This window comes from Furipterus horrens, unplaced genomic scaffold (assembly GCF_987537825.1).
Source record: "Furipterus horrens unplaced genomic scaffold, mFurHor1.1.pri manual_scaffold_17, whole genome shotgun sequence".
Lineage (NCBI taxonomy): Eukaryota > Metazoa > Chordata > Mammalia > Chiroptera > Furipteridae > Furipterus > Furipterus horrens.
In genome coordinates this window covers 45,316,940-45,337,909 of record NW_028327187.1, presented here as the reverse complement: position 1 = coordinate 45,337,909, position 20,970 = coordinate 45,316,940, and positions in this window count along the sequence as shown.

Below are 20,970 nucleotides of genomic sequence, written 5' to 3'. Positions count from 1 at the left end.
GCCAGAAGTAATGGGGGTCTATCTTCCTGGTGCTGGAACCCTGGACTGTTCGGTCTGGCCTAGGGCTAGCATTGCTCAATCCCAAGACATCCCTCCCATCTGTTACACCACTGCCCCCACTACCTTTCTGCAGCATACCATCTCTCCACTGTCCCTGAGATTCCGCCCCTCCTACCCGTCTGGATTAATGTGACCTCTTTAAACCCTTGGTTGTTGCTGTTCCACACAGCTCTAGTTTTGACAGTTCTGGGTGTTATTAGTTTTGAGATTCAGTTGTACTTCCCTCTATGGTTGCATGAGGAGGCGATGTGTACCTACCTACACCTCCATATTTTTTAAAGTATATTTTATTGATTATGTTGTTAGAGCAGTACCTATTTTTTTCTTCTTCTTTGCTCCCCTCTGCCCACTACCCCCTTCCCTCCAGCAATCCCAATCCCCTTAGTTCATGTCCATGGGTCGTGCCTATAAGTTCTTTGGCTTCGCCCTTTCCTATATTATTATTAACTTCCCCCTGTGTATTTTGTACCAAGAGATTATGCTTCTTAGTCCCTGCACCATATCCCCATTTATCTCCCTCCTTCCTCCCAGGTTATAACTCTCAAAATGATCCCCATACCTATGATTCTGTTCCTATTCTGGTTTGTTTAGTTGGATTTTTTTTTATTTTTTAGATTCAGCTGTTGATAGTTGTGAGTTTGTTGTTGTTTAGTGTTCATAGTTTTGATCTTTTTCTTAACTAAGTCCCTTTGACATTTCATGTAATAACGGCTTGGTAATGATGAACTCCTTTAGCTTTACATTGTCCATGATGTACTTCATCTGCCCTTCCATTTCAAAAATAATTTTGCTGGATAGAGTAATCCTGGTTGCAGATTGCCTTCCATCACATTGAATATTGCTTGCCAGTCCCTTCCTGCCTGCAAAGTATCCTCCGAGAAATCAACTGATAGTCCTATAGGCACCCCTCTGTAGGCAACTCTCCACCTCTCTCTTGCTGCCCCCAGGACTCTCTCTTTATCTTTCACCTTTGGCATCTCAATCATGATGCGTCCTGGTGTGGTCCACTCTGAGTCTAGCTTTCCCGGGACCCTCTGTGCTTCCTGGACCTGTATGTCCATCTCCTTCACAAAATTTGGGAAGTTTTTCTCATTTTTTTCAATTCTTGCTTCCTCATTCTGCACTCTTTGACAGTTTTTTTCTTTCTTATGTTCCAAATCATTGGTTTGAACCATGGTTTCCTTCCTTTCACCATTGGTTTTGTGTGGATTTTCCTTCATTTCACTTAGCATAGCCTTCACTTCTTCTATTATGTGTTTGCCATACTCAAGCATATCTGTCAAGCCTGCGAGCATCTTTATCACCAGTGTTTTGAATTCTGTATCTGTTAGGTTTTTTATCTCCTCAGCTGTTAGTTTGGCTACCTTCTCATTGCTTAGTTCTCCAACTAGAACCTTGAACTGTTACCCCTTTTGGGCCATATATCTCTGTCTCCTCATTCTGACAGGCTCCTGTGTTTTTTTGCCTCCACGTCCCAGGTAGAGCTGGCGATCCTGTTACGTTGTAAGGGGCAGAGCCTTAGGGATTAGTCAGTACAGGGTGACCTGTTTCACCACATTGTGGTATTGTATGTGGGGGAGGGGCCCAAGAGGGAGCAATGTGGCCTGCCCAGCGCTTGCTCCTTTTCCAGGCACCTCTCCCACTTCCACACTGGACTAGCCCTCCACTAGCTGCTGTCCTGGCTGTAACTCCAGAGTGGGTGGGTATGTGGATGTTCTAGGATCATGGGGGACCTTTAAACAAGCAGACTCTGCTGAGAGACCGGCAGTTTCTGCCTCTGTCTCAACCCCCACTAGTTTGCAGTTAGAAGCAATGAGGCTTGATTTCCCCTGGTGCTGTGACTGTGAGCTTCGAGGTCTGGTGAGGAGATGGGAACGCTCCCCAGGTGTCCCTCCTGACTTTTTAAAACACGTGACTGCACTTTCCACTAGCCTGCCACTGCCGCCACTGCTGCTGCCACCAAACCATATCCTCTCCACCCAAGCTCCGCCTCTCCTACCTGTCTGGATGAGTATTTCTTCTTCACCTAAGCTCCGCCCCTCCTACCTGTCTGGATGAGTATTTCTTCTCCACCCAAGCTCTGCCCCTCCTACCTGTCTGGATGAGTATTTCTTCTTTATATCTCTGTTTGCTGGACTTCCATGCAGTTTAATCTTCTGGAACTTCTGGTTGTTTCTAGTTTTGAGGTAGTTGTATTCCTTCTTAGTTGTGGAGGGAGACACAGCATGTCTGTCTATGCCTCCATCTTGGCCGGAAGTCTCTTACACCTCCATCTTGACTAGAAGTCAATATGTATATTCTTAAGCCAGTGAAATCACCTTAATTACAGTAATTCTGTAGTAAGTCTTCAAATCTGAAGTGTGAGGCGTCCAATTTTTTTCAGCCTTTTTAAGGTTGCCTTCGCTATTCTAAGTGTCTTGCATTTTTGTGAATTTTAGAATCAGCATGCCAACTTCTACAAAGACAGCTGTGATTTTGATAGGGATTGCATTTCAATCTATAGATTTCTTTGAGGATTATTGCCATTTGAACAATATTAAGTGTTCTAATCCACAATATTAGTTTTCATTGTACAAGTGTTGTGTTTTGTTTATATTTATTCCCGAGTTTTACTCTTTTCATACTATTATAAATTGATATTTAAGTTAATATTCTGAGAGTTAATTGGTACTATATAGAAATAAAATTGATTAATGTATATTTAACTTTTATTCTGCAAGCTTACTGAAGTTATTTATAAACTCTAACACTTTTTTTCTGTGTGGATTCTATAGGATTTTCTATATACCAAGCCATGTTAAATGTTAAATGTAATAGATATAGTTTTACTTATGCTTTTCCAGCCTGGATGCTTTTTCATTTATTTTTCTTCCCTAATAACTGTGGATAGAACCTCAAATACAATGTGAAGCCGAATGGCAAAAACAAACATCCTTTTCTTGTTCCTAATTATAAGGTTAAGTATTGTCTTTTTGAAAAAGTGTGATGGTAGATGTGCATTTTTAATAGATGCTTTTTATGGTTTGAGGCATTTCTTTTCTATTTCTAATTTATTGATCTTTAAAAATCATGAAATAGTATTGGACTTATAAAATTATTTTCTTCATCTATTGATTTGGTCATATTTATTTTCTTTTTCTACTAATATGGTGTATTATAGTGACTGATTTTCATACATTGAACTAACATTGCTTTATTGCAATAAATTTCATTTGGTCATGATGTATAATCCTTTTAATACAATGTTAGATTCAGTTTCTGGGTGATTTTCACATCATATTCTCAAGAATATGATGGTTTGGCTCAAGTGGATTGAGCGTTGGCCTGCGAGCTAAGTGTCGCTGGTTCGATCTTCCAGTCAGGGCACATCAGAGAAGGAAAACTCTGATTCCAAAAAACCTCCGCTGCCTTGCGGCATACCTCTTCAGGGGAAAGGCTAAGGGAGTAAACCCCAACAGAAAATCCGGAGCCGGAGTCCCTAAGACAGTTTGACGTTGTAGTCAACACTGGCAACTCCTGCGGCGCACCTGAAACCAAGCTGTATTGACTCCGTCTTTCCCTTGGACCCTTCAGCTGCGAAGAGAGGGGGGGTCTGCTGCATGGGCAACAGCAGACCCTCCATATCACCCTGCCCAGGCTCTGTAGCTTCAGCTTCACTGGAGAGGACATTCCAGCGTCATCGCAAGATGTCGATTCAACACGGGAGGAGACAGATACCGTGTCACTCCCGAGTCGGACTGCACAGCCATTCTCGGCGGTGCAGATAGACTCTTAAGAAGCTACACCATCGTCTCTCGAGACGGACGGCTGCCGAAAAAAAAATTCTCAAGAAAATATGTGTATATTTTTCTTGAAATGTTTTTATCTGCTTTTTGTATCAAGGTAGTATTAGCTTCATAGAATGAGCTGGTGTTTAGTCTTCCATTTTGCGGATCAGGGGGGGCTAGTTGTAAAAAATTGATGTCAATTCTTCTTTAAATGTTTAGGAGAATTAACCAGGAAAGCCACCTGGGTTGGAGCTTTTTTTAGATTCTTCATTTACTTTCAGTAGTTTTAAATTTCTAGGGATTTGTTCATTTCATCTAAGCTAATAATTTGTTGGTATATCGTTATTCATAGTATTTTCTTACAATCCCTTTTACTTCCATATGAGTGGTATAGCAAAACCCCTGCTTTCATATTTAATTCTAGTAATCTCATTCTCTTCTCTCCACCCCTTTAGTCAGTCATAGCTAAATGTTGGCCTTTTCAAAGAACCATGTTTTCAGTTGGTATTTTCTGTTTTCAGTTGGTTTCTGTTCTTTAGTCTATTCTAATATTTATTATATATTTCTTCTTTTTTTATTCACATGTGACTTTATTTTATATTATTTCAGAAAGAGCCTATTTAAAAGTTCTTTCAGCTACTTTCAATGTATAAGTACAAACGATTCAATTGTTTCCTTATTGGTTCAATATTTTTAATTGTATAAAATATAAAAAAGCAGGCATTTGGGGATTTATAGCTTGACTTTGTAAATATGTTTTGGTTTCATTTTTATTGTTTATGCTGTTATAGTTGTTCCTGCTTTTTCTCCCTTTCCCCATCTCCACCGAGCCCCAACTGTTACCCACCTGGAGCCAGTCCCCATGTTATTGTCCATGCCCATGTGTTGTGCATACATGTTCTTTGGTTGTCTTCATCTGTGTTTAGTTAGCTCTTTGTCTTCTAGTGTCATAAGATGAAAAGGTAAGTCACTGATTTGGGACCTTTTTACTTTTGTAATGTATGTGTCTCTAGCTATAAATTTACCTCTAAGCACTGCTGTAGCTGTATTCCATACATTTTATGTGGCTTATTCGTTTTTACCTATCTCAAAATATTTTCTGATATCCCTTATAATTTTAATTTGTCTTATTGTTTCTGTGACAATATGTCGCTTGACATCTACATATTTGTGAATTTAACAAATTTGTTTTGTTTTGATTTCTAATTTTATTCCATTTTAATCAGAGAGTAATTTGTATCATTTCAATTATTTTAAACGTGTTGAGAATTTTTCATGGTCTCTTATATAGTCTATTCTTGAGAATGCACCATGTGTCCTTGAGAAGAATGTACATTTTGCTGTTTTTAGTTGTCATGTTTTATAGTTCTCTATTAGATTCAGCTGCTAAATTTATAGCCTTTTTTAAAAAATGCTGTATTGATTATGCTGTTACAGTCATCCCAATTTCTTTTCCTTTTGTTCCCCTTCACCCAGTGACCCCCCTCCCTCCAGCTGTCCCCCCCACTTAGCCCATGCCTATTGCTTGTGTATATAATTCTTCTCAACATCTTCCTATCTACTCCACTCCCTCCTACTATGTTTCTTAATTCCTGTACCATCTCCCTCCCTTTCCCCCATACCTATAATACTTTTCCCACTCTCATTGCCTACTTAATTTGTTTCACTTCCCTAGCTTCTGTTGTTGGTTGTTGTGATACAGTTTTCATTTTAATGTTCATAGTTTTGATCCTCTTTCTCCTAAACAAGTCCCTTTAACATTGCATATAACAGTGATTTGGATCTGATGAACTCCTTCAGTTTCACTTTGTCCTGGAAGTACTTTCTCTGCCCTTCTATTCAGAATGACAGCTTCGCTGGATAGAGTAATCGTGGTTGTAGGTTTTTGTTTTGCATTACTTTGAATATTTCTTGCCAGTCCCTTCTTGCCTGAAGAGTTTCTTTTGAGAATTCACCTGATAGTCTTATTGGGATCCCTCTATACATAGTTCTCTTCTTCTCTCTTGCTGCTTTTAAGATTCTCTCTTTATACTTAACTTTTGACATTTTGATTATAATGTGTTTTGGTATGGTTCTCCCTGGGTCCAGTTTTTTTGGGACTCTCTGTGCTTCCTGGACCTGTAAGTCTATTTCCTTCCCCAAGCTAGGGAAGTTCTCTTTCATTATTTTTTCACATAATTTTTCAATTTTTAGTTCTTCTTCTTCACCTTCTGGTAACACTATGATTCAGATGTTGGCGCACTTATAGCTTTCCCATAGGTTTCTGAGCCTCTCCTCCTTTTCCTCCCTTTTCATTTCCTCTTTCTGCACTGGTTGACTGTTCCTTCCCTATGTTCCAATTTGTTGATTTGATCCCTGGTTTTCCTTCCCTCACCACTTGTTTCATATGTGTTTTCATTCATTTCAGCAGGGCTAGCCTTCATTCCTTCCCTTTCAAGACCTGCTGTTAGATCTGTAAGCTTTTTTATAACCAGAGCTCTGAACTGAGCCTCAGAAAGATTTTCTATCTGCTCGTCCGATAGATCATATATTTGCTGTCTGGTCAGCTGCAAATATTGGGATCTCTATCATTATCCCTGCCATCCTGACACTTTGTGTTTACCTATGTTTCTTGGGTGTGGCTGTCACACCTTCCATGCTATAGGGGGCAGAGCCCTGTGCACTCGTCTCTACCAGGTGACCCTTCTCACCACACTGTGGCACTTTGTGTGGTGGTGGGGATCCAAGATGGATACCTGCCGTTCAATCTCTGCTAAGAGACCAGGAGCCTTCTCCTTCATCCCCATGCCCTTTGTTTCTCACAGTCTGAGGCAATGGGGTCTGCCTTCCCCAGCATTGGAATCACAAGCTGACAGGTTTTGTGTGTAGCCAGGGGTGCTCCCCAGGTGCTTCTCACCTCCCTTTAAATACAGGTGTCTGTGATTACCGTGGTCCTGCCGCCTTCACTGCAGCTTCTGCCGCCAGCACAGCTTGACCTCTCTGCCCCATCTTTACCCCTCCTACCTGTCCGAATGAGCACCACTTCTTTATAACTTCATATTTTGGACTTCCATGTAGCTTTATTTTCTGGAACTTCTGGTTATTTTTTGGTTTTGCGGTAGTTGTTTTCCTTCTTGGTTGTGGAAAGAGACAAAGCGTGTCAGTCTAGGCCTCCATCTTGGCCGGAAGTCTAAATTTATAGTCTTGTTCAAATATTCACTTCCTTACTGATCTTATGTGTCTATTTGCTGTACCCATTATTATAAATGGGATATTATGGTTAAGTCTATTTCTTCCTTCAAATCTGTCAGTTTCTATTTTATGCATTATAGGTCTCGGTGTTTAGGCCATATATGTTTATTATATCTTTTTGATCAGTTGACCCTTTTATCACTTTAAAATATTTCTTATTGTATCAGTGACAATTTTTCCTTAAAGTCTATTTTGTTTGATATCAGTATAGGTGTTCTAATTCTCCTTCACCAACTTTCTCCATGGTATATAATTTTTCTTTCTTTTACCTTCAACCTATTTGTGTTTTTGAGTGTAAAGCATATCTCTTATAAAAGGCATATAATACTTTTTAAATTTCAATCTTCCACCCTCTGCATTTTTATTGGAATAATTAATTCACTTACAATTAATGTAACTACTAATAATAGAATTTACACTTTCCATTCTGATATTTGCTTTCTATGTCTTATATCTGTTTTTTAAGGATTATTCCATTATTATCTCTTGTTATGCTAAATATACTTTTTCTAGTGCACTATTTTAATTCCCTTATTTTTTAGTATATATGTTTTTTTAAGTTTGGCATTGCAACTAACAAATTAACTCAATAATTTATGTCAGATTAATAACAACTTAATTTTAATAACTTATAAAACATTTTATTCCTATATATTCATTCCCATTGCCATTCTTTGTACTATTACTTTCATAGAAAATAATTATACATTTTATATCCACTAATGTATATTTGTAAATACTACTTTTTATACTTGCCTTTTATATAAGAGAAAAAATATTACAAGCAAAAAAAGTATTTATATTGTCTCTAATTTTTACCTGTAGTTAACTTTACCAGTGCTGCTGACTTATTCCTTATATTCAAGTCAATGTATAACATCTTTTTTATTTCACTCGGATTTGAATTACTGTCCGAGGTCACTTGTTTTCAGCCTGAAGAACTTCCTTTAGTACTCCCTTTAGTACATCTTGGAAGAGGAAAGGGGGAGAAAGGGGAAATGGTGCAGGAATTAAGAAACATAATTTAACAATAAATTTTTCTGGGAATGTTATAAGTTCTTCTTTATTTTTTGAAGTACAGTGTTTCCCCCTCATCTGTGGGGCATATATTCCAAGATCCCTAGTCGATTCCTGAAACTGTGAATACTATTGAACCCTATATGTACTACCATTGGCTATACATACATATCTATGATAAAATTTAATATATAAAGTAGGCACTGTAAGATTAACACTAATAATAAAATCAAACAACTTTAACAATACAAAAAAATATGTGATCGTGTTCCCTCTCTCTCTCTCTCTCTCTTCCCTTATCTGATAAGCAATCTGATAACTGAGACTTCTACTAAGTGATTAGTGGGTGAGTAGCATATACAGTGTGGATATGCTAGGCAAAGGAATGATTTATGTCACAGGCAGGATAGAATGGGATGGTGCAAGATTTACCAACACTACTCAGAATGGCAAGCAATTTAAAATGTACAAATTGTTTATTTCTAAAATTTTTTATTTAATATTTTTGAACCATGCTTGACCATGAGTAACTGAAACAATGGAAAGCAAAACCATGTATAAGGGGGATTACTATATATCTTTGCTAGATATACAATTCATGGTTCACAGTCTTTGTTTTAGGAGTAGAAATATATCATGCCACTGCCCCAGTCTTCCATTGTTGTGGTGGGAAAACAGCTGTTTATTTTATTGAGGATTCCTTGTACATAATGAATCACTTCTCTCTTGCTGCTTTAAAGATTCTCTGTTTTTTTTTTTTTGGCATTTGACTACTTGGTTATGCATGATGTGTCTGTGTGTGGATATCTTTGATTCATCCTACTTGACAAGTGCACACAATAGGAAAAGGATAGTCTCTTTAATAAATGATGCTGTGAAAACTGGAAATCTACATGCAAAGAATAGATTTGCACACTTAACACCATACACAAAAGTTATTTAAAATAAATTAAAAAATTAAACGTAAAATCTGAAACCATAAAACTTTAGAAGAAAACATAGGAAAAACACTCTCTATCTTTGGTCTTGGCAACTACCCTTTTTGTATCTGACACCAAAAGCACAGGGAACAAAAGGAAAAATAAATGAGTAGGACTACATAAGTTAAAAAAACTTTGTGTGCAGCAAAAGAAACAATAAAATAAAAACCAACTTATGGGTTGCAGGAACATATTTACAAACCATGTATCTATATCTATATCTATATCTATATCTATATATATCTATATATATATATATATATATACATATACACACACATTAAAATATATAAGGAACTCACAACTCAATAGGAATTTTTTTAAATGTACAGAAGACCTTACTAGACATTCCTCCAAAGAAGACATACAAAGTCAACAGGCATATGAAAAGGTGCTCAACATCACTAATCAATACGGAAATGCAAGTTCAATCCACAATGAGATATTACCTTATCATTGCTTTTTAGAATGGCTCTTATCAACAAAACAAAAGGTAACAAGTGTGGCTAGCATGTGTAGAAAAGGAAACACTGGTATACTGTTGGTGGGAATGTAAATTATAATAGCCATTGTGGAAAACAGGATGGAGGCTCCTCAAAAAATTAAAAATAGAACACCATATGACCTAACAATCCCACTTCCGGGTGTTCATCCAACTGAATTGAAATCAGGACCTCAAAGAGTATTCTGTACTTCCATGTTCATTACAGCATTATTCACTGTAACCAAAATATGCAAGCAATCTAAATGTCCATCGACTGATGAGCAGATAAAGATACTTGTAGGGAAATGGGAACCCTACCGCACTGTTGGTGGGAATGCAGACTGCTGCAGCCACTATGGAAAACAGTATGGAATTACCTCCAAAAACTAAAAATGGAACTGCCTTTTGAACCAGCGATTCCACTGCTAGGATTATACCAGAAAAATCATAAAACCCTAATTCAAAAAAACTTATGCACCCCTATGTTCATAGCAGCCCTGTTTACAATAAGTAAGTACTGGAAACTGCCTAAATGCCCATCTGTAGATGACTGGATCAAAAAACCTGTGATACATTTACATAATGGAATACTATGTAGCAGAAAGAAAGAAGGAACTCCTGCCATTTGCGACAACATGGAAGGAACTAAAGAGAATTATGCTTAGTGAAATAAGCCAGGCAAAGAAAGCAAAATACCATATGATATCACCTAATACAGGAAACTAAAGAACAACACAAACGAACTAAATAGGACAAAGAGTAGAATAGTAGTCAATAGGGGGGAGGGGAGAGGGAGTGAAGGGGAATAAGTAAGGGAAGGGTCTAGTCAAGGAACATGTGTGGATGACTCATGGACATGGACAACGGGGATGGATATGATTGTGGGAGAAGGGGTGGGGTGGGTGGGGGCGAACAATGGGGGAAAAATGGGACAACTGTAATTGAAAAACCAAATAGTAAAAGAAAAAAAAAAGTAAAACAAAAAAACCCAAAAGATAATTGTTAAATACATACAATAAAATATTTTCAGCCTTGAAAAAAAGAGAGCCTACCATTTGAGACAATATGGATGGTTGTGAAAGATATAGTTAGTGAAATAATCCAGACACAGAAATAAAAATGCTGATCCTGGCTGAATATCCCAGTTGGTTGGAGCATTCTCCCATACATCAAAAGGTTTCAAGGCCCTGGCTGCTGTGGCTCAGTGGACTGAGCGTCGGTCGGCCTGAAAACCAAGTGTCGCTGGTTCAATTCCCAGTCAGGGCACGTGACTAGGTTGCACGTCAGGTCCCCAATTGGGAGAGTTTGAGAAGCAGCCACACAGTGATGTTTCTCTCCCTCTCTTTCTCCTTTTCCCTCTCTCTAAAAATAAATAAATAAATAAATAAATAAATAAAATTAAAAACGGTTTCAAGTTTGATACCTAGTCAGAGAGCATATGGGAGGCAACCATTTGATGTTTTTCTCTCTCACATCGATGTTCTCTCTCTCTCTCTCCCTCTCAATCTTTCTGTCTTCCTTCCTTTATTTCTAAAAATTAATAAACATATCTTGGTGTGAAGATAAAAAAAGAAAAATGCCTTATAATCTCTATGTGTCACGTCAAATAGTTAAATTTATAGAAGCAGAGAGTAGAATGGTGATTAAAAGGGACTGGAGGAGGGGGAAATGGTGAGATGTTTAATGAGTACAAAGTGTCAGTTATGAAAGGTGAATAACTTCTGGAGATCTAATGTAAAGCACGGTGACTATGGATAACAATAATGTACTGTATACTTGAAATTTGTTGTGAGGGTATATCTTAAGTGGTCTCACCACACATATATATAACTATGTGAGATGATGGGTATGTTAATTAGCTTAATTGTGGTGATTCTTTCACACTGTATACATATATAAAGTTATGAAGCTGTATGCCTTAATTATATACAATAATGTATGTGTGTGTGTATACTGTGAACCAGCAATAGAACTTGAATGCTCCTTAGAAATGCAGAATCTCAGCCTTATCCCAAAACCTTTTAATCAAAATCTGCATAAATGTCCACAGGAAATTCATATACATTTTGATCTTTGAGCTTTATTATTTTTAGTTAGTCTTAGAACAGGTCTTGTTTAAGCACATGAATGCCTTAAAATATATTTCCCCTCCTTTTTTTACATCTGGCTGAGAAAAATTAAAGATAAAAATATTCAGCCTAAACAGGTAAGATTGGCGTAGTATTTACTCCCGAATGCATATTTGGGCAGGGAATCGGGAGACAGAATAGGAAAACCTGGAAAATAGAAGGTGACTTTGAGGTGCCTGAAGAAACAGTTGTGGAAGATTATCTACTAGACTACACATTAATGCATCAGTTCTTGGATCATGTAAAGGTGTAAAAGTCCCACGAGTGGGGCCAGGACAGGTAAGGTATCGGACGGCAGGGGTTAACTGCCATGAGGTTTGAGGAATCAGACATTTGTTAACCCACAGGGAAGTATTTCAGTTCTGCAACAAAGAACTCACTTCATAAGTTACATGAATATCTAATTTCTATACTGTACACCTGAAACTACTATAATATTGAATGTCAACTATAACAGAAAATTTTTTTAAAATACAAAAACTCAAAGAACAAAATTACAACAGAAAAGATTGTGACCTTTAGCTATCACTAAAGTGAAAGACATTTAACTCTCCAGTTACATCTCTATGTAACTATTTGGCACAAAACCTGAAAAAAAATCAATGGAACACAATTTAACCTGTTCCTTTCTTTGCCTGTATCAGGTAAAAGAAGCACTGCCATTGATTTTACTGTTGGATTATTAGTGTTTTCCTCAAAACATATTATTATTTCATTTATTTTGAACAGATTATAACATGATTAATATTATAGATCTCAAGAAAATATAAAATACAAAGTTAAGGTAGTAAATAATGTGATTTAATCTATAATAATTGAAACTAGAAAAATGAACTTGAAACATCAGCTTTATATTTGTGCCATGCTAAAAAAAATTCTAAGTAGTAGAGTCAACTTACGCTATTTACAAATTTACAATTTTTCTCCTTAGCTATAATTTATATGTTGTAATTTAATGAAGACATTTCATAATGAAATATTGGTATTAATAAAATATGTATAGTTGAGTCAATCATTGGTATTAAAATTTTTATCATAATATAGATGAAATATGTTGCTCAGTTTAACAGAGACTGAAATTTCAAACTAGATAATGTCCTGAATATTTATACCAAAAAAGAGGAATATAAGGGAAAAATGAGAGAGTTTAATACGGGTCATCATTCTTTTAGTTCATTGTGGGGGAGGGGGAGGGAGAGTAGGGGGCTAAGTAAGGGAAGGGTTTAATCAAAGAACATGTATAAATGACTCATGGACATGAACAACAGGGGGAATATGATTGTGGGACAAGGGGTGGGCTGGGTTTGGGGGAGCAATGGGGAAAAAATGGGACAACTGTAATTGAAAGACCAAAAAATAAAATTAAAAGAAAAGAAAATAATGCTACAATGAAAATAACAAAAAATAAAATGCTCATGGTCTGAAGCAGTAAAAAAAAAAAAAAAAAAAATAGGGGTCATCATTCTATTATCCACCATCTGTAGTAGATGCATATGGGGTAGTAAAATATAAAAGTAGACAGTAAGAGATGATGACGTTACCTCATGCAGTAAGTTGGTTTAAAATTGACCTAAAGGAGACTTCTGGTTTCAGCTCTAACACGTGAAGACCTTAAAATTCATAGCTCCAGTTCTTTTAACAAGAAAAATTACAAAAAATTAAAATAAACGATTTTTTGACACATCATAGAACAGAACTTGTAGGGCAAATGCCAGTTCAAAACCTGGAGCGAAGGTACATCCACAGAGTTAAGATGAGATCTACTTACCTGGAGTGAAAGCTGCTGTAGCCATAACCTCACAGGAACACTTAGGTGGTAGTTCGGATGAAATGCTAGAGAATGAATGTGAAATAGTGTGAGAATGAGAAACCCCTGGTGTCTTCAGATTTAAAGGGGGACCTACACTTCTGTGGGCTTTATGTCTAGGAATCCCATCAGTGTCTCACGGTGAAAATCCAAGGAAGATCACCTTAAGGCTCTGGAAGTAAAAGCCTCAGAGAACTTTCTGTTAAAAAGACCTATACTTCAGGGGGAAGAACTACCAGAAACTTGTCTCAGAGCCATGGGGAAAGAGCCTTCTTCTAGCCCTCCTGTTCCACTTATACTTGGTTATGGAAGAAATGAAATAAAAATAAACACTTGTGAAGATTGCAGGACAAAACAGAGGCCCACAAATAGCTAATATTTATTGGAAAATTATAAAATTCTTTAACTTCTGCATACATTACCACCATATTAGCAGGGATGCAATACAATAATAGTGGATCATAGCTGAAAGGTACAGAATCTTGATAAAGAATAGTGCTTAGAAAAGACCAAGTAAAGAAGGAAGATGAAAATAAGAACACTAGAAGAATTTGAAGCCTCTGGCACCTATAGCTAAAGCAAATATTAAACAAAATGCATATTCTATCCACAATATCATCAATCTTGACAATAGAAACTTATTAACCATATCATACTTAATAAAAAATGCCTAGCCTTCAATGAAAAATCTATAAGGCATACCAAAAGGCATGTAAAAACATGGACTGGAGAAGCAAAGTAAAAATTAGAACCAGATTTCAATATTACAAAGATGTTGAAATAATCATACAGGGAATTTTATACACTTATGATTAATATATTAAGGACCTTCTGAAAAAATAGACAATATGTAAGAACATATGTATAGTGTAAGCAGATATATAAAAACTCTGAAAGAGTCAAAGGAAAGGCTAAAATCAAAAACACTGGGACAGAAATGAAAAATATATTTGATGAGCTCATTAGTAAGCTGGAAAACAGCTGAGGAAATAATCAGTGAGCTTTAATATATGTCAATATAAGTTTGCCAAACTGAAATACAGAAAAAAAAAAACATGAGGAAACAGAACATCCAAGACATATGGGACAATTTCAAATCATGTGAAATATTCATAATTAGAATGCCAAAATGTGAAGGGAGACTACAGCAGAATAAATATTTAAGATAATTTAAACCAAGAACTATAAAAAATTAATGGCACACATGAAACCAAAGACTAAGAAATCTCAGAGAACACCAAGCATAATAAATACTGAAAATGGTAGACATAGGGATATCATATTCAAATTTCAGAAAAGCAAATACAAAGCGAATAATTTGAAAGGTGGTGGCTGAGGCAAGGAAGGAGGGGGCATAATATTTACAGAGAAACAAGAATACAGAAAACTTCTCATTAGAAGTCACAACATGGATGGAACTCGAGAGAGTTATGCTTAGTGAAATAAGTCAGGCAATTAAAGAAAAATACCATATGATATCACATAATACAGGAGACTAATGAACAACACAAACAAATGAAAAAAAATGAACAAGGAACAGAGTAACTGTTATCAGGAGGGGTCGGGGAGGGAAAGAAGGTGGTAAGTAGGGAAAGGGTTTAGTAAAGGAACTAACATAAATAACCCATGAACATGGACAACGGGGTCAGGGTCTACTGAGGGAGAAGGGGTGGGCTGGGTGGTGGGTAGCAATGAGGGAAAAAGTGGGAAAATTGTAATAGAAAAACAATAAAAATAATTTTTTTTAAAAAAGAAGCCATGCAACCAAGAGAGTGGAGTGAAATATTTGAAGTTTTGAAAAAAATAAACTACTCACTAAGAATGCAATTCTTCACAATTAAGGAGAAATAAAGACTTCCTCAAACAAAAAAACTGAAGGAATTCATCACCAGTAAACCTGCTTTGCAAGAAATGTTAAAATATTTTCTTCAGACAGAAAAAAGTAGTATAGATAAAAAACTGGATCCTCATTAAAAAGGAAGAGTATTGGAGAAGGAATGAATGAAGGTAAAATATCATCTTTTAGTTTTCTTATTTTTAAACCTAAAACACAACTCTCCAAAAATGTTATGTTTTACTGAGTAAAAATCTATTGAATGATTGTAGTGTATGGATAAGTGAAATGAATGAAAACAATGTCACAAGGTAAGGGAGGGAGAAACTGGTTTGTTACAAGGTGTCCATGTTACATGTGAAGCAGAATATCATTATTTGAAGGTTGACATCAATTAAGTAAAGGTGCACATTTTTTACTCCAAGGAAATAGCTTTTTAAATAACTATTTTTATACTGAGAAGAGATTAAATATGATAAAATAAAATGCTTAATTAAAATGAGAAAAGCAGAAAAAGACTGTCAATGAATAAATGCAGTTATAAATGCATTTGATATATATTGATGACACTAAAACAAATATATCATTAATCACTTTAATTGTCCCTGGCTGGTTTGGCTCAGTGGATTGAGCGTCGGCCTGCGAGCTAAGTGTCGCTGGTTCGATCTTCCAGTCAGGGTACATCAGAGAAGGAAAACTCTGACTCCAAAAAACCTCCGCTGCCTTGCGGCATACCTCTTCAGGGGAAAGGCTAGGGGAGTAAACCCCGACAGAAAATCCGGAGCCGGAGTCCCTAAGGCGGTTTGACGTTGTAGTCAACACCGGCAACTCCTGCGGCGCACCTGAAGCCAAGCTGTATTGACTCCGTCTTTCCCTTGGACCCTTCAGCTGCGAAGAGAGGGGGGGTCTGCTGCATGGGCAACAGCAGACCCTCCATATCACCCTGCCCAGGCTCTGTAGCTTCAGCTTCACTGGAGAGGACACTCCAGCGTCATCGCAAGATGTCGATTCAACACGGGAGGAGACAGATACCGTGTCACTCCCGAGTTGGACTGCACAGCCATTCTCGGCGGTGCAGATAGACTCTTAAGAAGCTACACCATCGTCTCTCGAGACGGACGGCTGCCAACGACGACGAAATGCATTTGATATATATTGATGACACTAAAACAAATATATCATTAATCACTTTAATTGTGAATGGTTTAAATGCACCAATAGAAAGAGAGATCATCAGAGTAGATTAAAAAGTCCAAACCCAAATATATTTTTCTATAATAAACTCAGTTTAAATATAGAGTGGTAGCCTGGTATGTCTTTCTCCATCTCTTAAAGATATAGCCAGGCTAACACTAATTATAAGGAAGTTGAATTAGCAATATAAGTTTCAGAAAATCAGATTTCTGAACAAGAAAAAATATCATTGATAAAAGGGACACTAAATAGCAATAGAGGAATTGATTCTCCAAGAAAATATAACCATCCTAAACGTGTTTGCTTCTAATAACTGAGGGTCAAAATACCCAAAGCAAAACATAATGGGATTGAAAAAGAAATAACCAGACTCTTTAGTAAAGTTGGAGATTTTATCACCCACTCCCATCAGTAATTGATAAGTCAAGCTGGCAGAAAATTAAGGATCAAGTTGACTTGAACAGCATTATCAATCAAATTGATGCAGACTATATTATGTTCCCAAACTAAATGTGGCCTTACCATTACAGCAGTAATTCTTCTAGGTATTTACCCAACAATTTGTTAATTTGTGTCCATAAAGGTCCTTATGTGAATATTTATAGAGGCTGTATTCATAATCACCAAATTATATTTTAAAAAAAGAAGAGAAAAGAATCAAGCAATTACTTACATGATATCATAGAAAGATAAAGAGGCTAACTTCAATCTAATTATGACTTGTAAATCCAGCTTGCACTCCTCCCATCCCACTGGAAAAAAAGCCCAAAACCTTTTCTACCAACTCTGTACATGTCTCTGTCTACCAGGAGATTATTCATAATCACCAAATTATGATAATCACCATAGTCACCCAAAACTGGAAGCAATGGTGATATACTTAAATAGATTAATGGGTAAATAATATATTATTACTCAAAGATAAAAAGATATGTATATTTTATGTATATTTTACATGGATAAATAAATATATATATATATATATATATATATATATATATATATATATTTTTGCTCTTCAACTGGGAGGTTCTAAAAGCAACAAAACCCTACTGACAATGAACATACCAAGCACCTAGATCTCAGTTTCTCATACCATTCTTCAATAAAAGGATCTTTTATTCTTTCAATAAAAGATCCTTGGAGAAGTTTTTGATTCTAGGACTAACAAATGAAAGCAAAATACAAATAAAAAAAAAAAAACCCACAATGATGGGGTTATTTCATAAGAACACTGTAACCAAAAGAAAGATTTTCCAACGTTTAAACTGGAACCATTTGAGCAACAAAGTATGTATTACAATATTGAGATGTAAATTGATGTATAAAATAAAGATCACAATTTGATATTTGATATAAATGGACAATTGAATGAAGAAATTAGAAGAGAATAATTTCCCATACTCAAAAATTCCAAATAATTTATATAGAAATATATCCTAAAGGTGATAGAGCATAAATCCCTACTCCTGAAGTGTGGGGTGTGTAGTGTATTTCTGCTAAAGAGAATAATATGGAAAGACAAGGTTAATATCAGCTTAATAAATCATAGTGATAATATGTATCTTTGATATGATGAGAATGAAAATGTATGTTACCACTGTAGTTTTATTTTCCCATATAATAATTAGAAAAATATCAGACAAATTCCAATTGAGGGATATTCTACAAAATACCTGACCAGTGTTACCTAAAATTCTCAAAGACTTAAAAGAAAAAATGTCTGAAAAATTGTCATGATCAGGGGAAACCTAAGGAGACATGAGGACTTAATGTAATGTGTTTTTCTGGATAGGATCCTTTGATGGAAGAATGGCATTTGGGGAAAACTGAAAAAATACGAATAAAATATTGACTTAATAATAATAATATACCAGTATTTGTTTATTAATTGTGACAAATATATGTTACTAATGTAAGGTGTTAATAATAGGAAAAACTGTGTGGAGGCTGAGTAAGAACTCTCTGTAACATCTTTTCAATAATTCTATAAATCTAAAACTGGTTCTAAAGCAAAATTTAATGTTAATGTTAAAAATGTGTATGTGTGTGTCAGATTTAGGGACCCTCACCAGAACAAACCCATTTTACATGGTCTTATATCCTTGAAGGGTTTCAAAAATTAAGATATTTTAACCATAATTGAGACCACTTTTTTGTTTTTGTTGTGTTTTTTAAAGATTTTGTTAATTTATTGGGATGACATTGGTTAATAGGATTATATAAATTTTAGATGTACATTTATATGATACATGATCTGTTTATTGCATTGTATGCCCAACACCCTAAGTCAAGCCATCTTCCATCACCATATAGGAGTATTGAGCAACTTTTACCCTTTACTATACCTCACCCCCTTCTCTCTGGTAAACACCATACTGTTGTCCCTCTATGAGTTTCAGTTTCATATTCCACATATGGATGAAATCATATGGTTCTTAGCTTTTTCTGACTGGATTATTTTTCTTAGCATAATGTTCTCAAGGTCCATCCATGTTGTCACAAGTGGTAGTATTTCATCTTTTCTTATGGCTGAGTAGAATTCATAATAGTATATATGCACCACATATTTATCCAATCCTTTATCTAAGCACACTTTTGTTGTATCCATGTCTTGGCCACTATGAATAATGCTGCAATGAACATAAGGGAGTGTATATCTTTGTGAATAAATGTTTTCAATTTTTTTTTGTGTGTGTGTAGATACCCAGGGAGGGCTTGCTTGATCACATGGTAACATAAACCATATGGGAGGTTGGTTGGAAGGCTGGGTGAAACCAGTTTTCTTCTTCAAATTCCTCCTCATTATTTTTTCCTTCATATAGTATTGTAGAGGCCACAGATATTTTTAAGATATGGTTAAAATAATGTCAAGCTAGGGATACATTTAGTTTGTCTATAGCAAGATATGTAAGCTTATGATCTCACTTATTTTCATCTAAACTTATTGCTAGAATTCTTAGTATAAAAATGGCTTCTGAGTACATTTCTATAGCTCATGTAATAACTCTCCTTGTATTGACAGAAAATTTTAAGGACATAGGTAATATTATGATATTAATTTCCTGTGGTGAAGAACCCAGACAGATGGGGGTTGTGGAGAATATAAGTTTGAAATACACAGAACCATTGGTGTTTCCATGTCTTGGCCACTGTGAATAATACTACAATGAACTTAGGGGTGCATATGTCTTTAAGAATAAACGTTTTCAAATTTTTCGAATAGATACTAGGAACAGGGGTGTTGGGTTATATGGTAACTCTATTCTTACTTTTTTGAAGAACTCCCATTCTGTTTTCCACTGCTGCTGTGCTAGTTTACATTCCCACCAGCAGTGAATGAGGGTTTTTTTTTCTCAACAAACTCTCCAGCACTTGTTATTGTCTTGTTGATAATGTATGCACCTTGGTCTTAGAGAAGTTTTTTTTTTTTTTTTTTTTTTTTTTTGCTTTTTTTTTTTGAACACAAAGGCAAGGGAAGTAAAGGCAAAAATAAATGAATGGGACTATATCAAACTAAAAAGCTTCTGCACAGCACAAGAAACTGCCAACACAACAGAAAGGCAACCAACCAAATGGGAGATATTTGCAAATGATAACTCAGACAAAGGGTTAATGTCCGCAATATATACAGAGCCCATACAACTCAACATCAAACAAATAATCCAATTAAAAAGACTGACAGTGACTGGGGTGAGGAGGGGGAAAAGGGGGAAAGAAGGAAAGGGGTCTAGTCAAAGAATTAATACAAATGTCCCATGGACACAGACAATTAAATGGGGATGGACTGTGGGAGAGGGGGGAGGTGGGTAGAGCAGGGGAGAGAAAAGGGGGGAAAGTGGGACAGAAAAACAATAAAAAATAAATTTAGAAAAGGTTTATTTCTATTTAAAAAAGTGGGCAAAAGACCTGAACAGATACTTCTCCTAAGAAGACATACAAATGGCCAAGAGATATACGAAAAGATGCTCAACTTCATTAGGGAAATACAAATCAAAACTGTAATGAGATATCACCTCACACCTGTTAGAATGGCTAATATCAATCAATTCTTAATTTTCTTTCTCTAATTCCCCTTGTGATTTATTTCTGACCCACAGATGATTTGGGAGAGTATTGTGTAATACCATATTTTTGAACATTTCTTCTTTTTTAAAAAAATAATTTATTAATTTGTTTTATTTTTCAAAAGAGAGGAAGAGAGAAATACAGGGAGCAAAACATCACTGTGTGTGGTTGCCTCTTACTCGTGCCCCCAACTGGGGACCTGATGTGCAACCTAAGCATGTGCCCTGATGGGAAATCGAACCAGCAACACTTGGCTCACAGGCCGACGCTCAATCCATTGAGCACAGCAGCCAGGGCTTTGAACATTTCTTCTTGGTATAATTTCCTTCTTTACAGTAGTCCCTCTTTATATCACAGTTCACTTATTGCAGCCTCAGCGTATTGCTGGATTTTTAAAAA